Source organism: Puma concolor, chromosome E1 (assembly GCF_028749965.1).
Source record: "Puma concolor isolate L17-30 chromosome E1, mPumCon1.1.hap2, whole genome shotgun sequence".
NCBI lineage: Eukaryota > Metazoa > Chordata > Mammalia > Carnivora > Felidae > Puma > Puma concolor.
In genome coordinates this window covers 3860979-3883882 of record NC_141680.1, presented here as the reverse complement: position 1 = coordinate 3883882, position 22904 = coordinate 3860979, and the positions used below count along the sequence as shown (strand labels likewise).

Sequence of the window (22904 nt, the reverse complement as noted above, 5' to 3'; positions counted from 1 at the left end):
CCCTTATCAAGTCATATGACTCCAAGCATGTCCTCTCTGTCTTTCCTGGTTCTGGTTCCTGTGTGTGTGTGTGTGTGTGAGAGAGAGAGAGAGAGAGAGAGAGAGAGAGAGAGAGAGAGAGAGAGAGACTAGGTGGTATGAGGGGGTTGGGATGGAGGATGAGACATAGAACTACCAGACAGGTTCTGAGCGCCTTTCTGGAACCCGACCTCCGTGTTCGCCCAAGGGTACTTTCTGTTTCTATGTCTTTGGGGAAGTTGCTTTTTCTTGGTATTTAGGGAGTCAGGAAAAGAAAAGTCATTGGTGTGTTCGCGTCTCTCAAAGCCTCAGGTAGGGTTGTGGCTTTGGACCAACAGCAACGTACGAGCTTGTGGCCAATTTCAAACGCCTTTAACAGCTATTGTGACACAGAGTCCCATTCAATAGTGGAAGTGGGAATTTCAGCCTTGCCCGTTGTTAATTCCGAAACGAAGGGCTCATTCTTTCCTCGCCAGGACGGCCTGCACCGTAGCCAGCGTTCCTACCCTCATTTTGTAAGTGGGGAAACTGAGGCACGGGGAAGTGCAGTGACTCCCGGGATTCCGCGATGCGTTTTTCCTGCCAGCGTCGTCTAGGGGGAAAAGGGAGGAGGCAAAAAGAGGGCCTTGACTCCGGAGACGACTCCTCCTCACTTCATGGGCTGAGAAATGGCCGAAGTGACAGCCACTGGCAAAGGAAAGGGGGGGGGGGTCAGCCCGGAGACTGGAGGTGCGGGGCAGAAAGCCTGCCTTCTCGCAGAAGAGGGGGAGGCCCGGGGGGGAGGGTCCGGGCGCCCGTCTGCGCACCAGGGGTGCAGGCATTTTAAAGGTTAAGAGCACCCAGAGAAAATAGAAGTAGCAGGAGGAAGTGGGGCGCTGGGTCGCAGCGAGAGAAGGAAGCAGCTCTTCGGAGCTTCCCTTTTCTCCTCCTTCCCCGAAGCCCCCACCCCAAGCCCTCCCCTCCTGCTCCGCCCACCCCTCCTGCAGGGCCGAGGCCCGCTTCCGCTCCCCGGGACCGGCCGCACCTGCCTCCCGGGGGATCGCGGGCCCTCGGGGGTGCCCCTCCGGCCGTGGCCGCCCGCCCGCGGGGCCTGTCCCTTCCAGGGCAGACGCGCGCGTCGCTGGCACCGCGGCTCCTGCGCGCTGCGCGGGGTCAGGAGGGGGACTGAGGCTGCGGGGGCCCGCCGGACCCTCGCCCGCCCGGCCGCCAGGGGGCGCTAGAGGCCGGCTGGGCGCCCCGCCCCGCCCCCCGGAGTGGCCCCGCCCCCGTCCCGCCCCGCCGTCGGAGCGCTGCTGGGGCTGATGCTGGGACTCGCCGCGCGGCTGCTGCCCGGCGCCGTGGTCCCGACCGCACGCGAGCCGCGGGGAGTCGCCGCTGGAGAGGGGCTCGGCGCCCGGCGGGGACTGCAGGTGCGTGGCCGGCCGGGCGGCGAGGGCGCGAGAGGGGGCGGCCCGCGCACCGTCGGGGAGCCGTGCGCTCGGACCGCGGCGGCGGCGGCGGCGGCGGCGGCGGGCGGGCTGGGCAGTCGGGGTGTCTCTCCGTGGGCACGGGGTCCGCGCACCTGCCGCCCCGGTAATCCCGGAGACAGAAGGGGCGTCCCGGGGTGGGGTGCGTCCGCCGGGTAGCCACTGCGGAAGGCCGGGGCGGCGCGTGTGGCCGCGGCCTCCTGCCTCCGTCGCGGGCCGGCGCGAGGAGGGGGTCGCGGAGCCCGCGCGCCTCTCCGCCTGGGGACTGTCGCGGTGAATGCGGGCACCGCCGTCAGGACCCGGGGGGTCGCGGAGGTGCCCGGGCGCCGGCCGCTCTCCTAGAGCACCGCCCGTCGGCGCGGTGGCTCGAGCCGTGTTTACACCCGGGTGTCCCTGCGTGGCTCCGCGGGTGCGTGCGTGCAGGTGTGTGTGCGCGTGCGCGCGCGCGCTGGCCCATCCCAGGGCTCCGGGTACATCGGCAAGGGGTTCGGGTCAGGAGGAGGAAGGAGATGGTTCGGAGGGAAGAAGGAAGGCGAGTTGAAAGCAGCAGGATGTGGTATGAAGAGTTTAACAAGCCTCTGCGCCGAGAGGAGGTTTGGCGAAATGAGGGCTAAAAGTAGGCCAGGTCGGCCGGGCCCGGAAGGCCCCTTCTGGGCTGCCCTTCGCTTCCTCCCTCCGCTCTCGTCGCTGCAACTTCTGATCCGCCCCCTTGCTCCTGGCCTAGACCACCTGGTAAGGGCCCGGGTTCCCAGAACTTGTTAAAGCACACCTGCCCCAGGCCCCAGCCCCAGCTTTGGGGGGCGTCCGCTGGGGGCAGGTCTGGAATCTGTCTTTTTCTAAAATTTGAGCAAGCTCCTTGAAGGATGCCGCTGGAGCCGTTGCTTGAGAGCCCCGTGTGATGTGGAAGGGAGACCTGAGTTGCCGGCCAGGCCCTGCTGTGCGACCCGGAGTATCTCACCACCCCTCTCCCAGGCTGGTTGTCCTGTCTCTAAAATGGGCTCTAATAGCGACCTCACGGGGCTGGGGGGAAATAGATGAGAAAAGCGTGAGGAGAGTAGCCGCGCACGGAAGCTGCTTCCTGGGTATTGATCTGCAGCAAGAGCGTGGGGATCAGAGGCTTCCCTCCTTCCCCAGCCTGCCCCGCCGCCCCACCGTGTGGGTCCAGGAGGACAAAACAAGAAGGTTTCAGATAATCAGGCTCTCTCTTCCTGCTTCAGGATACCGTTCCTTGCTTTTTGGAGCATAAGCCGCCAGGACTGTGGGGTCTTAAGACACCCCCTCCCCCCTGACGTCCAGCTTAAGTGAGGCATGGTCGTGCTCTCGCCCCATCTCTGCCTCTCCTTCCTCCCTCCCGTGCAGCTCTGGTTGTCTCTTTCAAGAATAATCAGGGGAAGCCGAGTGGGGGGACTGCACGAAAAGCATGTTTGGGGTTCCTGGAGGGGTAACGATGCTAAGACCACACATGGATCGTGGGCCTCCTGGCTGAGGAGTGTCAGAGGAGGAGAGCCAGCGTGGCCCGGACAGCCTGGGGAGCTTGGGTTCAGCTGAGTATTTGAGCCTTTCTGACTCTGCCCTCGTTCCAAGAGGCTCACCCCAGCGGGATCCCTGTGAACCAGAAGTCTTGTTTGGCTCAGCTGTGGGTGGGCTGAAAGCCTCTGGATCAGCTCCTTAAGAGAGGAAGCTTCTGGAGGGGCAAGATGGTGATGAGCCGTCACTCGGGGTTGGGGGGGAGAGAGGTGGTCAGTTTGCTTTTTGAGCCTCTGGTATAGATGTGTGCAAGGGAACAAAGGAGAGGTTGCACTTGATTTCTGCAGATGAGACATCCCCACAGCTAACATATACGACCTATGAGGATATCCCATTGATTTGAAGACGTAACTATATATGTTCACGTTTTAACAGCTTGGAAATCAACATCCGTCTTACCTTCTATGGCATGGTACCATCACAGCCGACAGCAATATTTCTTTCTTAGTGGCACGCAAAATAACAGCTCACCTTACGATTGAGGGCATCTTAGGGGCGCCCGGGTGGCTCGGTCGGTTGGGCGTCCAACTCTTGATTTCGGCTCAGGTCATGATCCCGGGGTGGTGGGATCGAGCCCCGTGTCGGGCTCTGCACTGAGTGTAGAGCCTGCTTGGGATTCTCTCTCTCTCCCTCTGCCCCTCTCTCCTGCTCGTACTCTCTCTAAATAATAATAATTATTATTATTATTTAAAAAAACCGTTGGAGTCATCTTAGATCCTGTTAAATGCAATGTACGTTTTACAGATTTGGGTTGGGGGAATGCTGTAGAAATACCCAGGTATGCGCAGAATTATGTCATTCCCCTGAGTGAATCTGCGTGGATTTTTCCAGTAGCTTGACCTCATGGACACCAAAACTTTTCACTGTACCCACCTGTAGAGGAAATCCTTGTCACTTGTGTGGCTCGCTTTCATACATATAGTAAGTACATCGAACGCTACGTAATAACGTCTTAGGAATCATCAGCTGGTTCTACCTCCACTGCCTTTCGTACCTTGGCTCCGCTTGGGACAACGTGTCTGCCCCTTCTCGCTCATCTTGCTCTTGGCTCCTGTCTCCTTCCGCTGTACGTTCGCGGTGTTGGGCGCTGGACTGAGTATTTCACGTTCTTTGGTCCTTCACGGCCGCACTCCGAGGTAGCAAAAACTACGATCCGAACGTTACGGATGCGGACACGGAGGACCAAGGCCACGCTGCTAGAATGTGCCAGGGCTGGGCTGACTCTCTGAGATGACCAGGCCCCGGTGGCAGCTTGGATGTGCTTGTGGGTGTGAAGTTCGTGCCCTCTAGGGCGTGACTTTTGGGGCATGAACCGTGGCCAACCACAGGGCCTCCAGACCGGCGGTGGGGCTCTGGATGATGGGGCTTTTCAGTCCAGTGCCTTCTGGATAAGCGAGACACGGCTGTGACAAGTGCACCCAGGAGGAGGGTGGGGGCTGAGGAATCGGAAGCAGGGGGTGACTGGTGGTGGCACCGAGCAGACGCTGGGCCCTTCTTGGGTCTGGTGGGTCTACCAGTTGGGGTTCTAGGCTTTGGGCTCTAGAGTTTGGCCTCAGTGGGAGACCCCAGCCTCCGGCCTTCCCCGGCTCCCGGCCCAGACTTTCTCCTGCGGCCATGGTCACGTAAGGCGACGAACCTGAGCAAGATTTTTAACTGCGAACCCTTCAGAGCGGCCGTTGCCCCCTCCCCCACACCCCCCGGAGAAGGCTCATACCACTTGGCATGGTAGCCAGGCCTCCCACCAGCCAGCTCTGGCCCACCCTGCCGCTTTATGTCCTGAAGCTCAGGCAGGCCTCTGTACCTTTGCACGTGCTAGTCCTTCTCGCCACGTTACCCTTCTTTGCTTCCTCTACTGCCCAGTGGACTATGACTCCTTCCCCTCCGCGTTCAGACCTCATCATCTTGGAAGCCTTTCCCAACCCCCGCCTCGCCCCGCAGCACCGGCCCCACCTCCAGTCCCCCCCCTCCCGCACCTTGGGCGCCCTCCTGACGGAGCACTGACCACTCTGGCCCACGGGGTCTGACCAGTAGCTCATGGGCTGGCTCGCCTGAGCCCCCCGTGCTCAGCGTGGCTGTTCAGCTGTCACCGTGGAACTCACTCCCCAGGGTGTCACAGGCAAGAAATCCACGCACACCCGACAGTGGGAGTTGCCCGCTCGCCGGAGGGTGTAGGGGGGCAGGAGGGTGGGGTGTGCTTTTCATTTTCGTGTCCTCCCGAGTCTCGTCAGTGCTGTTATTGACCTAGGCAAATGACTCTGTGTGGTTTCCTTGTTGGGGGCAGGGCTGGGGTGTGAGGGCCGAGGGTGGCTCCTGACCTGCCCCCCATGGAGTCGACTGGCCTTGTGTCTGCCCGCCTCCTCCTCCACTGCTAGGCGTGTGACCTTGGGTCGGTCCGTGCGTGTCCTCCCAGTGTCAGATGATTTCCTGGGACTCGTCAGCTGGTTCTACCTCCACTGCCTTTCGTACCTTGGCTCCACTCGGGACAACGTGTCTGCCCCTTCTCGCTCATCTTGCTCTCGGCTCCTGTCTCCTTCCGCTGTACGTTCGCGGTGTTGGGCGCTGGACTATTTCACGTTCTTTGGTCCTTCACGGCCGCACTCCGAGGTAGCAAAAACTACGATCCGAACGTTACGGATGCGGACACGGAGGACCAAGGCCACGCTGCTAGAACGTGCCAGGGCTGGGCTGACTCTCTGAGATGACCAGGCCCCGGTGGCAGCTTGGCTGTGCTTGCGGGTGTGAAGTTCGTGCCCTCTAGGGCGTGACTTTTGGGGCATGAACCGTGGCCAACCACAGGGCCTCCAGACCGGCGGTGGGGCTCTGGATGATGGGGCTTTTCAGTCCAGTGCCTTCTGGATAAATGAGACACGGCTGTGGCAAAGCTCCGGGCTCTGGGGACCCCTGAACAACACAGTGTTCTTGCGCTTGGGAAATTAGTCTGGCGGGCAAGACGCTAGACACACACATCGTGTAATCGTAATGGTGAGAATGGGGGCGGCGGGGGGTGGGGGCTGTGAGATTACATAAAGGTTGATCCACACATTTGGGGGGTGAAGGCAAGGTTTCCCTAACGATGTCATTTTCTCGTTGACACTTGAGAGATACAAGATGGAAAGAGGGATGCTGAGAACAGTAGTACCTAATGTTAGCGGATGCATGCTAAGTGCTCCTGGGTGCATCCTCTTGGGTGTTCCTTTTTTTTTTTTTTTTACATTTTATTTATTTTTGAGAGAGAGACAGAGCGCAAGTGGGGGAGAGGCAGAGAGAGAGGGAGGCACAGAATCCGAAGCAGGCTCCAGGCTCCGAGACATCAGCACAGAGCCCGACGCGGGGCTCGAACTCACAGACCGCGAGATCATGACCTGAGCCGAAGTTGGACGCTTAACCGACTGAGCCCTGCAGGCGTTCCTTTTAACCATCCTGAGGGCTGCGGGGGCTCCTCTCCTGGGGGCATCGGTGAGGCACCTGCTGTCAGGCACCCCACCCAAGGTCTGGCGTAGACCAGGGCCTCAAGCCCTCAGCCCTATCTCTTCCTCCCTTGCCCCCTCCCCAGACTCCGAGTCCGGCTCAAGGACGTGAAGGCCATCAGTTCTATTACTGGCGCTTCCCTTTTCCTTGGGCACCGGTCATCAGCGGGGAGCATGGTTTGCGGATGTCCCCGGGGGCTCCTGCAAGAGTCCTCTGCATCGGCGGCAGAGGAAGCCTCCACGCTTGGAAAACAAGCACGCTGTCCGCCGGGCCTCCGCTCCGCCCCTCTCCAAACCTGCTCACTTACAGGGTTAGGAACCCCTGATTGTCTGCCGTCCGTTGACTCTCCGCACCCTTCTTCCCCATCCAAACTCGTCTTCCCGGAACCACGAAGCCTGCACAGGCGTTTGGGGTCTGGGCTTGGTCGTTTTGACCCTTGGCAGGAGAATTGTCACACACACACACACACACACACACACACACACACACACACACACACGGTTTCTCTCCCCCTCTCTTCCAGAGTTCTGCGTAAAAGGTCAGGGTGTTCTCAGAGCTCTGCAGTTCACCAGCAAAGCCAGGGTATTCACCCCTGTTCTCAAAAACAGGACTTTCTTTCCGCCGATTTCTTGGGGTAACCCCCCAGCATCGCTGCACACGGGGAGTCAGCCGTGGCTAGAGGCCAGCGGGGGGAGGGGGTGACCGATGATTGAAACTTGCAAACTGCACGGGAGGTCACCGGTGACTCACTGGTGAGGTGTCAAGGTGGCCCGTGCAGGGTGGGGGGTGGGAGGGTGAGCTCCCTGACCGTTCACTGAGCCCCAGCCATGCTTATCACTTTCTGAATGTCTCATCAAGTCTTGAATTCAGGCCATCTTCGAGACGATGAAATTCAAGACCATCTGTGAGCAAAAGTATTACTTTTGCTCATGGTGTCCTTATAAGAAGCTCTGCTGTTCCCTCCACGGCTGTTTCGTTACCAGAGATGCTCCCAGCGTCTCGAGCTTCCAAGGGCTGGAATGAGCCAGGGGCTTGGTCCCTGTGATACGTGGTCTCCATCAAGTGCCACGTGGGAAGGGGGTTTTCTCCGGTTCCTCATTTTGCTAAGGGTTTTTAAAAGCATGAATGGAAGTTACGTCTGCCAAATACTTCTCTTTTTAAATTTTTTTTAAAGTTTATTCATTTTTGAGAGAGAGAGAGAGAGAGAGTCCAAGTGAGGGAGGGGCAGAGAGAGAGGGAGACACAGAATCTGAAACAGGCTCCAGGCTCTGAGCCATCAGCACAGAGCCTGACGCGGGGCTTGAACCCACGAACCGTGAGGTCATGACCTGAGCCGAAGTCGGATGCTTAATGACTGAGCCACCCACGCGCCCCTGCGAAATACTTCTTTAAGCATCTACCAGGAGATCCTTGTATCCTTTTGCCTGGCCTTAGATTTGTATGACGCATCATATCCTTAACTTGAGCCCTCCCTGCACTTCTGGAACGAACTCCAGTTGGCCAAGGTGGTTTTTTCTTTTAATACAGTGCTAGGTCTGACCTGCTAGGATTCTCTTTTGGATTTTTTGCATCCATACTCGCAAGTAAAGCTGGCCTGCACTTTCCTTGGCTGTCCTGCTGTTGTTGGGGTTTTAACGCGCTGGCAATACCCTGGAGGCGTTTCGTCTTCTCCTGCACCCTGGGACCCCCAGGGAGAGCGGCCGGAGCAAGGGAGTGATCTGCTCCCGGAAAGTCGGGAGAAAGGCTCTGGTTTTTAGTTCCTCTGCTGCTCATTCCTGGCTTCCCGGCCCCCAGGCCTTCCTCCCCTCTTGTCCCTTCCCCGGCCTTCCAGGCATAGACCTGCTGCCTCAGTGTCCCCAGCTGGAGCCCGGGAGCCATCTTTGATTCTTGGCCTCTGCCAGGCCGCCACTAATTCCCATGAGTCCTTGCTTTCCATGCCCTTTGGCTACGGGATGGCCTGTTTCCACACGGAGCTGCTCTGGTCCGGCGAGGATGCTGATATAACGAATTCGCACACAGAGAAAGGTCACCAGAGGTGGTGATGACATAATACAAAATGAGAAAAGAAGCCCGGAGGTTTTCCTCCAAGAAGAAGACACAAGGGAGAAGTAATGTCTATCTTCAGATGTTTGGAGGGTGGTGTTTTTTGGAGAAGGTGGAGACTACCTGCTTGGGGCGGGGGGTGGGGGGGTGTCATACTCCAGGAAGGAGAAAGAGGGACCTCAGGAGACCTCAGCTTGTGACAAGGAAGATCTTGGACAAATTCAGAACATATCAACCATGGAACAGGTGGTCTTGTGATAATGAGTTCCCCATCAGGGGAAGCATTCAAGGGAAATACATGTCATATGTAGACGCGATTGCTGTGAGAATGGAGACCGAGGATGCTCCGTTCCCAAGTCTGCAGTTCTCCAAATCACAGTGGCCATGTCCGACGGGTTGTAGACAGATTGGTTGTTCTGAGAACATAATTTGAATTTAAGAAGTTCAGTGGCCTCGAGTAGACAAATCCCAAAGCTGGACAGTTCCTCCGCAAACCCCACAGCCCTGCCTCCCAGCTCTTCCCCCGGAGCAGGGGCGCTTCTGTGGTCAGGAGAGTGTAGCCTGCCACGGTAGGAGACCCCGGAGCCACCGCGGGAGCCCAGGATCCTCGGCCACATCCCGAGCTGGAGCCTGAGCTTTTGGTGGTATCTCGTGTTCTTGGACTTCTTCTGACACCCGGTGTCATACATACACCGGGTCCCACCGCGAGGATCACCTTCCTGCGCGGCTGACCCAGATCCGCTCTTGGGGCCAGCCCGCCCCGTCTCCGGGTTGGCCTGGGGAGTGATGGCCCCTTGTGTGGGGGGTTTTTCGGGGCCTGTGTTTCATAGGCCTGTGAGTTTTGCATTCACTTCTGTGCTGACATCTTGGGAGTTTCATTCTGAGAAAACGAAAAGTCAAGAGTTTTCCTTGGTCTGTGATTGTGCTTAGGAGAACACGGCGGGGAGGGAGGGGTGGGGGCGGGGGACTATGGCGTGATGTTCGTACCCCAGGGTGGGGGGAGGAGATGACCCCTCCCCGTTCCGGCCTCTGTCCACGGGTCTGAGCCTGTTCCCTTCTGGATCAAACGGGCTGTGAGATTCCGACAGCCTGTGCGTTTTCCCCAGTCCGCCCTCCGACACGGGACTTGTGGGAGTTCTTCCTTCGTCACGGTGCCCATTTCACGGCAGGACTCCAAGCGGCTGCAGATCCTTTGGACTACAATGGCACTGTGTTGTCGCCCTCCACCCAGTCTCCTCCGTAGGCTGGCTTCCTCCAAGGTCGCCGGCGGCTTTGCAGTGATAAACCCAGTGTTCCCCTCCTATCCAACGTCTCTCTTTGGAGGCTCTGTAGCATGTCATGCAACAAAGCCAAATTCAGAACACATCAACCATGGAGCGGGTGACCTTGTGGTCATGAGTTCCCCGTCCAGGGAAGCATTCAAGAGAAGTACGTGTCACACGTAGACGCGACTGCCGTGAGAGTGGAGACCGAGGATGCTCCGCTCCCAGGTCTGCAGTTCTCCAGATCACAGTGGCCGTGTCTGATGGGTCGGAGACAGATTGGTTGTTCTGAGCACGTAATTTGAACTTAAGTTCAGTGGCCTCGAGGAGACAAATCCCAAAGCTGGGCGGTCCCCCCACAAACCCCACAGAGGCTCACCTGGATCTCTTTCTCCGCCGCCTGCGCCTCCCCTTCTGGCCACCCCTCGGGTGCGTTCACCTCCCTCACCTTTGTGTCGAAGCCCGTGCGGGCCGTTGGCTCTGTTCCCCCCTCAGCCCCTGTTCGGAGCCCCGCGCCTCGCCCACAAAGCAGGCTTCCTCTACAGACTTCCCCATTCGTGGTTCTGGTGACAATACACTCCTAGACTTGAAACCTTGGAGTCACCACCCCCGGGCCCCCCTCCACCTTCCTGTTGTCCTCTCTCCAGCCAGTGCCATGGTGCGGCTGGCCCCTCTCACTTCCCCAGCGTTCTCTGTGCCAGGACACTCAGCGGTCGTTGCCTTTTACGCCCGCCCGTGGGCCTCCGGGCCACGGCCTGCCTTCTGCTCTTCCTCTCTCTCTGCCTCTCCCCCACTCATGCTCTCTCTCTGTCTTAAAATAAATAAATAAATAAATAACACACTAAAAAGGAAAAAAAAAACCCTGTGGCCTTGTCTTTGTTATGGGACAAGGCACGCGTCTCCCTTTGGGCCCCTTCAGGCCCCAGGAGCCCCTGGCCAACTCCGCGTGCCCAGACCCCACCCCCTGGGAGCCCTCTGCTCACCCTCCAGGTCAGTCAGAAGTAAGTCTGACAGTGGGGAGGCCCTGGGGAGCCGCCTCCCCCCCCCCCAACAGGGGCCTGAGGAAGTAAGTGTGTGTTTGCAACATGATGTTTACACGTTTACTAGGCAGAGGGGATGCCTGTCCTGGCTGTCCGGCGGGCTGTGGGGCAATCCGGAGCCCTGCTTTCCCGGGGAGGGAGGCAGAGAGATGCCTGGAGTTTTTCTGGGGATTCTTTAAACATCCCCAAGGGTGCCTGGCCCTGCTGACCCTGGAGGAGGCCGAGGGAAGCGTAGAAGTCAAGTTTTGGGTTTTTTTTTTTTTTTATATTTTGGGGAGAGGGCAAGCAGGGGAGGGGCACGGAGAGGGGGACAGTGGATCCGAAGCAGGCTCTGCCTTGACAGGCTGGCGGCAGGAAGCCCCACACGGGGCTCGAACTCACGAACCGCGAGATCATGGCCTGAGCCGAAGTCGGACGCTCAGCCGACAGAGCCGCCCAGGCGCCCCGAGAAGTCAAGTTTTTAAACTGGGAGAAAGTAAGGTATCACCAGTAAGCGTTATTAACTTGCATATTCACGAATGTGGCTCTGGTAGCCTAATGGGAACCTTCAGAGTGACGGGCGACTCCCTTCTGTCACTTGTTGTCACTCACAAGCAGGGTGACGGGTCAGGGTACGCAAGGACGAGGGTCTTTTTTTCTTCCTTTTTTCTTTTTTCCCCTTCGAGCGGGAGTAATGCTTTGGAGAGGAAAGGGGACCTTCTGGGGGGAGGAGAGAGCAGTGGGGAAGACGCCCCAGGAGCCAGAACCCTCCTGTCCTGATTCATCCAAGGTGGAGCCCTCTCTGTGCCCACCTGAAAAATGGGCCAAGGAGGCTGACACTTGCCTCCCGCCTCCTCAGACACTTGTGGCAGCCCTGGGGTCCCCCCCCCACCCCCCGCCAGCCTGGGGCCACTGCCACGGCCCCCACGGGAGAGTGCGCGCCTGCGTCCAGGGCCCCTTACTATCTCTGTGACCCAACACGACCGTCCGGACGGGTAAAGTGCCCCAGGCTCTGGTGGCCCCGGGGACGGGAATCCTGTAGCTCCCCCTCCGCAGCAAGCGGGTGACCCAGGCGTGGGGCTCACCGTCGCCACCTGACTTCTCTTGCCCCGAGGCTGTTTCCTGTGGTGAGCTGGCCCTCTGAAGCCATCAGAGAGAGGTCGCAAGATGCGAGCTGCCCAGCCACAGGGCACAGGTGCAGAGGACTCCCGTGGCATCCACGCACGAGCCCGCGGGTCAGAGTGCCCTCACGGCGGTTTGTCTGCATGTAAGGTGCCATAAGATGTGAGAGGAGGGGGGGAAATCTAGGCGCCTTTAAAGAAGTCGGTCATCAAACCTCCTAGTGTAGAGAGGCAGAGGTGGGCTTGGGTGGGGACGGACTAGCCTTGGGTGGCATCTACAATCTAGACACGCATTTCTGAACTAGTGAGGCTAAGGAGCTCAGGCCCACGGCACGTGAGCCGTTTGGGCTTCTAGAAGGTACCCGAGTCAGGTGGAAAAACACGGCACCCGGGGGACCCGTGGGAAATGTCGGAAGCGAGCCCTCAAGGCCGCATGGCCGTGTACTGGAGGCCATGGATGAAGAAGGAGGGGCCAACAGCGCCCCATTCCCCTGTCGTCCTGCCCCCTGCCCGAGGCCGCGTGCTGTCACGGTCCAGCCACTGTCCCGAGAGGCATGGAGAACGCCCTTCCTTGGGCCACGGCTCTATGCTGCTGGGTCCCCATCAACGCTGCCGTATGGAGGGTGTGGAAGGGATGGGGTGGGGGCCGCGGTTCGGTCCGCCTCGGGTGTTGCCCCTCCCCCTCCCCATTCAGTGAGTTTGAAGATGAGGGATTCCTTCCCGCTGTCACTCCTGCGACCCACTCAGTGGACGGAGATGGCAACACGATTATTATTATTTTTAGTAAAGACTTCACGGGGCGCCTGGGCGGCTCAGGCGGTTGAGCGTCCGGCTCTTGGTTTCGGCTTAGAGCATGATCCCGAGGTCACGGGATCGAGCCCCGGGTCCGGCTCCACATTGAGTGTGCAGCCTGCTTGGGATTCTCTCTCTTGCTCTCGCCCCTCTTCCCTGCTCACTCTCTCTCTCTCTCTCTCTCTCTCTCTCTCTCTCAAAAGAGACTTAATTCCTTTAAAGCAATTTTAAGGTTGCAACAAAATTGGGAGGAAGGTACAGAGTTTTCCCATATACCCCCGACCCCATGCATAGCCTCCCCCGTTCTGAACACCACCTGCCAGAATGGAACATTTCTAACCAAGGATGAACCTGTATTGACCTGTCATCACCGCCCCGGATGCATAGTTTACCTTAGGGTTCGCTGCTGGCGTGGCACATTCTGTGAGTTTTCGGCAAATGTGTAATGACCTGCGTCCATCATTATAATATTACGCAGAGCATTTTGAACGCTCTAGAATTCCTCTGTGCTCTTGTTTATCTCTCCCTTTCCCCTGCCCCCCACCCCTGGCGGTCACTGATCATTTTGTTGTCTTCATAGCTTTGCCTTGGAGACATCGCTGCTCGTGAAACGGTTTGGGAGGGACGGTTTTGTAATGCCCATACTGCATTTGCACTCTGCTGTCTACGCAGCCAGCGAGAGATTATCTCTACTAACGTTTATCAAAACCGTGCCCACTCCACTTGAATTGCTTCCGTACTAGCTGGCCAACCCCGTTTGCTCCGAAGAATATCTGGATAATGAATTTAAAGAATTCAGCCCCTGCTGTCGCTCCCCCAAAGTGGGGTACCCAGAGGCGGGCACGCGATATAGAAGATGTATACCTCTTCTCTGGGAGGATGACTTCAGCTTTTCTGATGTGTCTCCTTGTAAGGGAATTTGGAGGTACGCTTTGCGGTCTCCGTTTCAGGTCAGTTCATAAACCATGCTCCACAAATTGGGGGAAAATCCTACCACCTGTATCTAAATGATGTAGTAACAGCCCCCCCCCCCACTCCCAAAATCTAACGTTGCTTCTTCAACAACTCAGTATTGATAGAAACAGTTAGTATATTGGTTTGCCTCTTGTTGTATCAGAGAAGCACAACAGGGCGGTGGTGTAGATGAGAGGGGTTTATTTCTCTCTCCACATGTGGCTCTCATCTCATGGTGCAAAGTGGCTGCTCTAGCAATTGCCATCATATCTGCATTCCAGCTAGCAGGAGGAGGAAAGAGAAAGAAGGCATGCCTCGGAAATTGTACTCATCAACATTTACTTCTATTCCACGGGCCAGAATGTAGCCGCATGGCCACACTGGGCTAACAAGAGAATCCTGAGAAATGTAATCTGAAATTGCTGAACATCGTGTTACTATAGAAGAAAGGAGAATTGTAGGAGGACAGTCAGGAGTCTCATCCATGTTTGAACTCTATCGGTTTGAGATCTTTCTGAATCGACACTGTCACATAAAGGTGCCTTATCCCTTCTGTCGTGCGGCTCACATGCCTTCTGAGCTCCGTTGGAAACCGTTCATAAAAAATGGCATTCTGGGGGCGCCTGGGTGGCGCAGTCGGTTAAGCGTCCGATTTCAGCCAGGTCACGATCTCGCGGTCCGTGAGTTCGAGCCCCGCGTCAGGCTCTGGGTTGATGGCTCGGAGCCTGGAGCCTGTTTCCGATTCTGTGTCTCCCTCTCTCTCTGCCCCTCCCCCGTTCATACTCTGTCTCTCTCTGTCCCAAAAATAAATAAACGTTGAAAAAAAAATTTTTTAAAAATGGCATTCTGTATCAAAAGGTGGAATCAATAATGTCTACCTACAGATGAACGGGCAGACGAAAATCCGCATACGCATGCAGTGGAATATTATTTGACCTGAAAAACGAGTAGAATTCTGACATGTCACGACAGAATGAACCTTAAAGACTTCGAGTTAAGTGAAATGAGCCAGTCACAAGGGGCACATCCAGTATGATCCCACGTATATGAGGTTCCTAGAGTCATCAGACTCATAGAGACGGCAGGAAGGGTAGGGACTAGAGGGGCTGGGGAATAGGAAGAGGGGAATGAGGACTGAGCGTTTGTCTCATGGGTGTGGAGCTTCAGCTTGGGAGGATAAAGATCGGGAGACAGGAGGCGGTAGTGGCTATGGGACAACGTGAATGTTCTTAATGCCGCTGAGCTGCGTATTTTAAAATGATTAAAATGATACATTTTATGCTATTCACATTACACCACAGTTTTTAAAATGGCATGCCCTGGGGACGCCTGTGTGGCTCAGTTGGTTGATCGTCCTAGATTTCGGCTCAGGTCGTGATCTCATGGTTTGGGAGATCAATCCCTGCATCAGGCTCTGCGCTGACAGTGCAGAGCCTGCTTGGGAGAGCAAGTGGGGGGAGGGGGGCAGAGAGAGAGGAAGACATAGAATCCGAAACAGGCTCCAGGCTTTGGGCTGTCGGCCCGGAGCCCGACGTGGGGCTCAAACCCATGGACCGTGAGGTCACAACTTGAGCCGAAGTCAGATGCTTAACCCATTGAGCCACCCAGGCGCCCCTAAAAAAGTAATTTTTAAAAAATGACATGCTTTGAAGGGCCAAAGACAGAGCTCTCTGGCATTTTAAGAGAGCCGTCCCTGCAGATAAAGACCCTCAAGGCCCTTTTGGGGACAGTCATGGAGCTAGGGCTGAAGCCACCCGTCTGTCAGCCACAGTTCATGCTTTTCCATGTTGTCATGAGGCTCTCACAGGACTCGCTCAAACCCAGATACGCCACTTCTGTGCGTTTTCATGTCTTCTGTTCGTGAAGCCGTTCTAGCCCCTGGCGGTCTCTGGGTCCTTCCCTGAGTACCCCCAAACTGCCTTGATGGCATGGGGGCTGCCCGGCTCAGAGACTGTGGCTTCCAAGAGCCTACGACTTTGCTCGTCTCTGAAACTGGGACGGCCTTTTCTAGCGTCCGTCTCCGCCTTGGTCTGTCTGTCTCACTCTCCATCTTTCCCGTGTCCGTCTTTCATTTTCTCCAGTTCTTCAAAGGCGATTAGCCGCGGTTCCCTTTGACGGACTCAGGTTTCCTTATGACTCTGAGATGTATTTATCGGCATCTGCAATCTTCAGCTCGTTTTAAGCAGCAGACTCTCTATTTGACTCCAGAACCCTGTTCCCTCGGTGGTGGTCCTTTCTCCCCTGGTCTCCCCCTGCCCCCTTGTTGGTGGGATCTTCTGAATCCCAAGGCTGAAAATTCTGGTGTGGAGTTGCCCTCTTGGCCAAGTGCTGCTAGTTGACCTTTTTATTGCGCCTTGCCCTTATTCACCTCCCCTGGGACGCCTCACTAGTTTGAAAGGCGCTGCTCCGGACTCTGTGGTGCGCGTCCTTCGAGTGTGCATCCGGGAGTGGGATTGCTGTGTCGCGGGGCACGCACGAGTTGCACTTTGGTGGGTACTGCCAAACGGTTTTCCACTTGGAAAACGACCGTCCTGGGTTGCGCTCGAGCGCACCTGCAGTCGCGAGGGTTCAAGGTGCTTCACGTCCTCACGAACAGGGTTTTCTGTGTTTTCCATTTGGGCCATCCTGGTGGGTGGCTCGTGGTTTGAATTTGCATTTCCCTTCTGACTAACAAAACTGAGCACCTCTGGGGCGCCTGGGTGGCTCCGTCGGTTGAGCATCCGACTTCGGCTCAGGTCACGATCTCGCGGTTTGTGAGTGCGAGACCTGCGTCGGGCTCTGTGCTGACAGCTCGGAGCCTGGAGCCCGCTTCGGATTCTGTGTCTCCCTCTCTCTCTCTGACCCTCCCCTGCTCAGGCTGTGTCTCTCAAAAATAAATAAAATGTTAAAAAAAAATTGTTTTTTAATTGAGCACCTTTTCATGTTTATTGGCCATTTGGAGAGCCTCCTTCATGAAGGATTTATTCAGGTCTTTTGCATGTTTTTCTAGCGATCTCTGTCTCGTGTTTGTCGTTGGTAGTGATGATTTTGCCGCTGTGCATAGTGACCTCTCAGAAGCCCATCTTCCCCTCTGACCCTGAGCTCCTGGAGATTTCTGGACCCCCCTCCCCCAAATGTGCTTGCTGTTGATTAAATGAATCCTCTTTAAAATTTTTTTAACGTTTATTTATTTTTGAGAGAGAGAGACAGAGACAGAGACAGAGGGAAAGCAGGGGGAGGGGCAGAGAGAGAGGGAGACACAGAATCTGAAGCAGGTTCCGGGTCCCAAGACATCAGCACAGAGCCCGATGCGGGGCTTGAACCCACGAACCCTGAGATTGTGACCTGAGCTGAAGTCGGACACTCAACTGACTCAGCCCCCCAGGCGCCCCTAAATCCTCTTTAATCCATACTGTCCAGGACGATGCCCATTGTCTTTGAGAAAAAAGTCGGAGGAAATAGCTGTGGAACAGTTCTGCCTTCTCTGGAGCATCTGTAATGATAGCTCCCTAGCCTCATCTCCAGCTTGGGTTCAGAAAATAACTCCACAAGCCCTTTTTGAAGGCTTCCGGGTTGTTCTCAAGCCTTCCTTTCCTGACTTGCTCACTTCTGCTCTTTTGTGTTCATTCTTTTTGGGGGCGGGGGGGACCTCCCTTCTGTCTTTGGCATGTATCCCAGGAATCGTGCCGGCCCCTTCATGTTCTCCCCCTTTCCTCCTTCGTGAGACTCTCTCATTTGGCTCCACTGTTTACCCTTTTCATGTTAAGCCCTGCTCTCTGATCCCTGATCCCTTAGACATCCGCTTTCTTAACATCCGAGACGTGTGCCTGGGTGTGCCTAGTGCCTTCTCCCACCATCAGTCCAGACTTTGGGGCGACGTGGTCGTTTTTTTTCTCCCCGTGTTTCTCCGGCTCCTGTTTTACAAACATTTTTGTTGTTGTTGTTTAATTTTTGGTCAGAATTAAAGACACAAGATGAAACAGTAGTTTTCCTCATTGCTTCCTTGACTTTCTTTTTATTTATTTATTTATTTATTTATTTAATTTTATTTTATTTTTTTCAACGTTTATTTATTTTTGGGACAGAGAGAGACAGAGCATGAACGGGGGAGGGGCAGAGAGAGAGGGAGACACAGCATCGGAAACAGGCTCCAGGCTCCGAGCCGTCAGCCCAGAGCCCGACGCGGGGCTCGAACTCCCGGACCGCGAGATCGTGACCCGGCTGAAGCCGGACGCTCAACCGACCGCGCCACCCGGGCACCCCATTGCTTCCTTGACTTTCTAAGACGCGAGTCGATCCGAGGAACAACGATTTGGCAGATGGCTTGATTTGAACCCAGGGATGCCTCCCGGCCGCCGTCCAGGTCAAGCAGCCGACCGTCCCGAGGGCTCACTGTGGGTCAGTTTGATGATTCGTAGGAGAAAAGCAGCACCTGTGTCTCAGTCGAGCTAGGTGTGTGCAATCCTGTGCCTGTCTCCTTTTATCACCCTTGAACTCCCTTACTTGTTCCCTCTTTCATTCATTATCCATTCATTCAGCCTCGTGGCCTTACATTCGAATGGGGCTGGAGGAAAAGGACGGGCAGTGAGTGCGACCAATAATAAGTAACATGAACAGGGGCGCCTGGGGGGCTCGGTCAGTTAAGCATCGACTTCGGCTCAGGTCATGATCTCGCGGTTCGTGAGTTTGAGCCCCGCGTTGGGCTCTGTGCGGACAGCTCGGAGCCTGGAGCCCGCTTTGGATTCCGTGTCTCCCTCTCTCTCTGCCCCACCCCACTTGCGCGCTCTCTCTCTCTCTCTCAAAAATAATAAGCAAACATTAAAAAAAAAAAGTAACATGAACAGTGTGTCAGTTGGTGGTAAGAGGTGGAAAAAATAAAACAGGATGTGCTAAAGGTGGGGTTTTCCAGAAGTCCTCATTGAGAATATAGCATTAAGTCTGGAGGAGGCGAGGGAGTGAAGCTAGCAGACATCTGGGAGAAGAGCACGCCCAGCAGAGAGAACAGCGAGTGCAAAGGTCCTGAGGCAGGAGCATGCCTGATGTGCTGCCGTGGTCATTCTAGTGCCCAGAATGTGGCACCTTCCATGCTGGCATCAGCAAAGCTCAGCATCTGGGATGAAGGGCGGTATATTAGTCCTGGTTGTTTCTTCCACAGCATCCAGCAAAATACCTCGTGGTCACATCCACTTGATACGAAGAGTTTGTATTTGAGTAGATGAGTTCAGGTTGGACGCCCTCTCCAAGGGCCTTTTCGTCTCCGCACTGCTTGCGATGGTCTCAGTTGCCCGGTTGGATGGCACCGGTCTCTGAGCAGCTTGCTTTTTAGCTGTTCCATCCGGGCTCTTCTGACCACGTGGTCCAGCGGCTCCCAGTCTCTGTGACCGTGTGGGCCCTACCCGATGATGCATGTTCCAGACACTATGGCCGTGTGACGGACGACCCCAACACGTAGTGGTCTGCTCATGGATTCTGCGGGCCAGGACTTTGGGCAGGGCCCGATGGGGATGGTCCAGTGTCTGGGGCCTCGGCTGGGAAGACATGAGCAGCCGGGGGACTGGACTAGAAATCAGAGAATTCTCATTTTGTGTTGGTCACCGGGCTGCGGAGGAATTTCACACGTTTGCTTTGCAGCCTGTCCAGAGAAAACTCCCAGCGTGGGGTGGTCCCCCAGCTGCCCCCGCCCCCAGCCCCAGCCCCAGCCCCAGACACGGGGATGGTGGGCGGTCAGGCACAGAGCAGGTGTTCTGCAAAGCGTGGACATCCCTGGGGCACCGCAGACATCATTGCACAATCCTTATTCTTTTGCTCAGTGTGATTATAGCGTCTTCAGATTGGAGAATGTCCTTGTTTGTGTGTGTTTGTTTTTTTTTAATGTTTATTTTGAGAGCGAGAAAGTACAAGCAGGGGAGGGGCAGAGAGAGAGGCAGACAGGGGATCCGAAGCGGGCCCCTTGCTGACGGCAGAGAGCCCTGATGCCGGGCTCCAGCTCGTGAACCGCGAGATCGTGCCCTGAGCCAGGGTCGGGCACGACTCAGCGCACTGAGCCACCCGGGCGCCCCGAGAATGCCGTTGCTGTTAAGGGATGCGCGCTGAGGTAGCGGACTGAACCTCTTGCTCAGTAGATACTCGCTGCTGTTTGATACAGTTCAGTCTAGTATTTGGTGGTGACTCATCGTGTGTGCAACCAGGAGCGCACTTGCGGGTGGTTCAGCAAAAGATACGCCTGTGTGCCTGGTGTTAGCCTGACGATCGCTCTGCCTCCCTTCCATCCACGACTCTGCCCGCCCCCGGGGGGGGGGGGGGCAGGGGGAGCAGGGGGGCCCTGCGGGCCTTGCCCTCAGCCTGAATGGGTGAAGCGAGGTCGCTCCATTTCTGCGCCTGCAAACCCTTGGTCCCCCCCGCCCCCTCCTCGATGGAAGGGCTGGCAGGGAAGGAGTCATGTGCTCAAGTCCTGGGGCCTCGGGCCATGCAGGAGTCCCTGAGGAGGCTCTGGTTCCTGATGAGGAGGGAAGAGGGCTGGGGTCTGCAGGGGCAGGGGGGCTTCCCGGGGGGGGGGGGGGGGGGGGGGGGGGGAGGGAGGTGAGAAGGGGCGAGCGTCATGGGCTGGGGAGACGGACCCTCAGCCCAGCCGCAGGGCCTGCGCATCCCTCCAGGGGCTTCGGAAAGCGCCCCGGACCTTGTGTGTGTTGGGGGGGGGGGGGGCGCTTGCGAGGACTCGCGGGGCGCCCCGCCCTCCTCTCGGGAAAGCTGGCCCCGCGGGGTCTCCCTGGAGCCCCTGCGCCGCGAAATCGACGGGCCTGGGGCAGCCCACCCACGTGACCCCGGGGAGGGTCCGCGAGGCCCCGGGGCGCTCCTGGCCCGCGCCCCCGTGCACCCCGGAGCTGCAGACCTCCCGGGCTCCGCCACATCCTGTGCCAGGGGGGTACGCGGCGCTCTCGAAGCACAGGCCAGATGTGCAAATTCTGCGGCTGTGCCCGGGGCCCGAGCGCAGCGCGGCTTGCTTTTCTTGGAAATCATTGGTGATTTGTTAGAAAAACAGGAAACCCTGGGGCTGCTGGTGTACATTTTGGCTTTTCTGTTTTTGTTTTTGACTGTCTTTCATCAGGCCCAGGCCCAGGCCGCTTGAAGGGTATTTCTAGGCAACCCTGCCCTTCAAGCCCCCTGCTTACCATTCCTCCTCCGCCGCCCATCCTCTCTTGTCTCTGTCACTCCCTCCCGCCTTCTGTCCCCTGCCCTCCCACCCCCAGTCCCTGCTGTGGGGAGCCGGCAGGTCTCGGGAACCATGGAAACAGGTGCCCTGTCTTGCTGACATGTAGGTCACTGTGGGCATGTGCTCCTGTGGGGTCGGCCTTCCCTGCCCCTGTCCTCCCCCTGCCTGTGGTCCCCCCACCTCGATCACCGTGGTCAGACAGCACGCAGAATGGTCTCTGGGCCCCGGACCACTGCAGCTGAGGCCGCCGCTCTTGGCTGGCGAAGAGGGGGGGCGGTGATGTGGCTGGGAGGGCAAATGCTTTATCCCTCTTGGCCCGGACTGGAGCTGCAGTGCCCTCAGAAGTCCCTTTTTCCACGGAGACACCGGGGCTGAGACAAAAGGGAGCCCTCCAAGGGCACCTTGATTATAGAGGAGGAAAGGGAAGGGGGTGAGGAGGTCTGCGTCCGGGCTCTGGCTGTGCCCCAAAACATCCCCTCCCTGGCCGAGTTTCAGAAAGGCAGGAGGTTTTGGGGGGGGGGGGTGGGAAGCTGTGACCATTTTGTGCCCTGAGCCTTTAGTAAAGCACCAGAAAGCAGCACCACTCTGGTGCTCACCACTTGGTGAGTTTTCCCTGGGACTCGTCTTGTGAGGGGCCAACTGTGAACATGCCTGGCGGTTGGTTTGGGGGCGCACTCAAGCATCCCTGTTGTCCGGCCCCCGCCCCGTGATCTGCCACCGTGAAGATGCCCGTCTCCCCTTTTATGGGTGAAGAAATGAGGTTCAGGGAGGTTACGTGGCTTCTCCTGTCGTTCTCCACTACCCACGAGGAGGGAGGACGGGCGGGTCTCTGCACAGGGAACCGCTGGGCCCCCATGCCCCCCCTCCCCTTGCCGGGCCGGTCCTGGGTTTTCATTCAGTGCTTCTGTAGCACACGTTCAGCCGGGGCTTCCCCCTCTCCCAAGGGACCCGTGCTCAGGGGCTGCCCTTCTGAAGTCATACAAGAAGTCTGAAATGAGAGATTCGAAATTCCCCAGACCTCTCTAGGGTGTTGTTTTAAGAAGGCATTCAACTGTCTTGAGAGAGACAGGCTCGGGGAGACCATGATAAGAGGGGAACCAGCAGGAGAAACAGAAACACTACCTAGGGAGGTTCCCAGAAGAGGAGAGGACTGGAGGAATTCTAGACCGGGGAAGGAGAGTGAGCAAGGAGGGTGACCCCTCCCCACGGCAGGCCCCCTTGGATACGGTGACCAGCCAGAGACGACAACGGGTCTCAGAGAGGGACAGGACCTCGCTGCTCCCTTGGCCCATATTTCTCTTCCTGTGGGTCCCACAGCCTCTGGGGAGCAGAGACTCTCGCCCAGGGGTCCAAGGACTTGGATGGGAAACGGGTACCATCTTTGTTTTCACTCCCCTCTAACTGAAGTTCGGCGTTTCTTTCCGTTATGAAGGCGGACAACAAGCCATAGTCATATTGGTAGCACCTGGGACGGGGTCACCAGGAGGGATCCAGATATGTTCGTATCACTTTGCAGTTCATGTTGGAAGTCCCTCAGATGTCATGTATGCTTTTTGCTACTTTCAGGTGATGATGGTCCTCCGACCCACGGCTGGATTTTGTCACTTAATGCGTTGAGAAAAATACAAATTACCATTCCGCAAGTCTGATTATCACGCACAAAACATTCGTCATTGTAACTCGGTGCAATTCGTTTCCTTTGCAGTCCCGTGTGTTTTGTTTGGTGCATTCGAAACGTCATTCGGAAGAGGGGTCTGTAGACTTTTCCGGATTGCCAGTGGGTCTAGGGCACGAAAAGGTGAGGAACTCCCAGTACTAGAGCAATCAGGTAGAGAGTTCGACATGTCACATGACAGCCAAGGAGGGCTTTGACGTTGGGCAGACCTGAGCTGGCATCCTTCCAGCAGACCTTGAGAAAGTGGCTTTATTTCTCAGCCGTAGTTTCCATATGTGCAAATGGAGGGAAGAGGAGGTCTGCCTTGAAGGCATGCACACATGCCTGCCTGGTCAGGTGCCTGGTGGGCAGAGGGGACTCCATCATGGGA

At 56.9% G+C, this 22904-nt stretch overlaps 1 protein-coding gene across 5 annotated transcripts in view; it reads left to right on the top strand.

Moving 5' to 3' along the window:
- The first annotated feature begins 1272 nt into the window (after positions 1-1272).
- Positions 1273-22904, top strand: part of PIK3R5 (phosphoinositide-3-kinase regulatory subunit 5) — a 73650-nt gene continuing 52018 nt past the window's right edge. For 2 of the 5 annotated variants that reach the window (XM_086686001.1, XM_086685997.1), the window contains exon 1: positions 1273-1427. The gene's annotated coding sequence lies outside the window, so the exon portion shown is untranslated. Of the gene's footprint in view, positions 1428-1510; positions 2217-11167; positions 11314-22904 lie in introns of those variants that run through there. The other 3 variants (XM_086685999.1, XM_086685998.1, XM_086686000.1) reach the window with 3 other exon arrangements.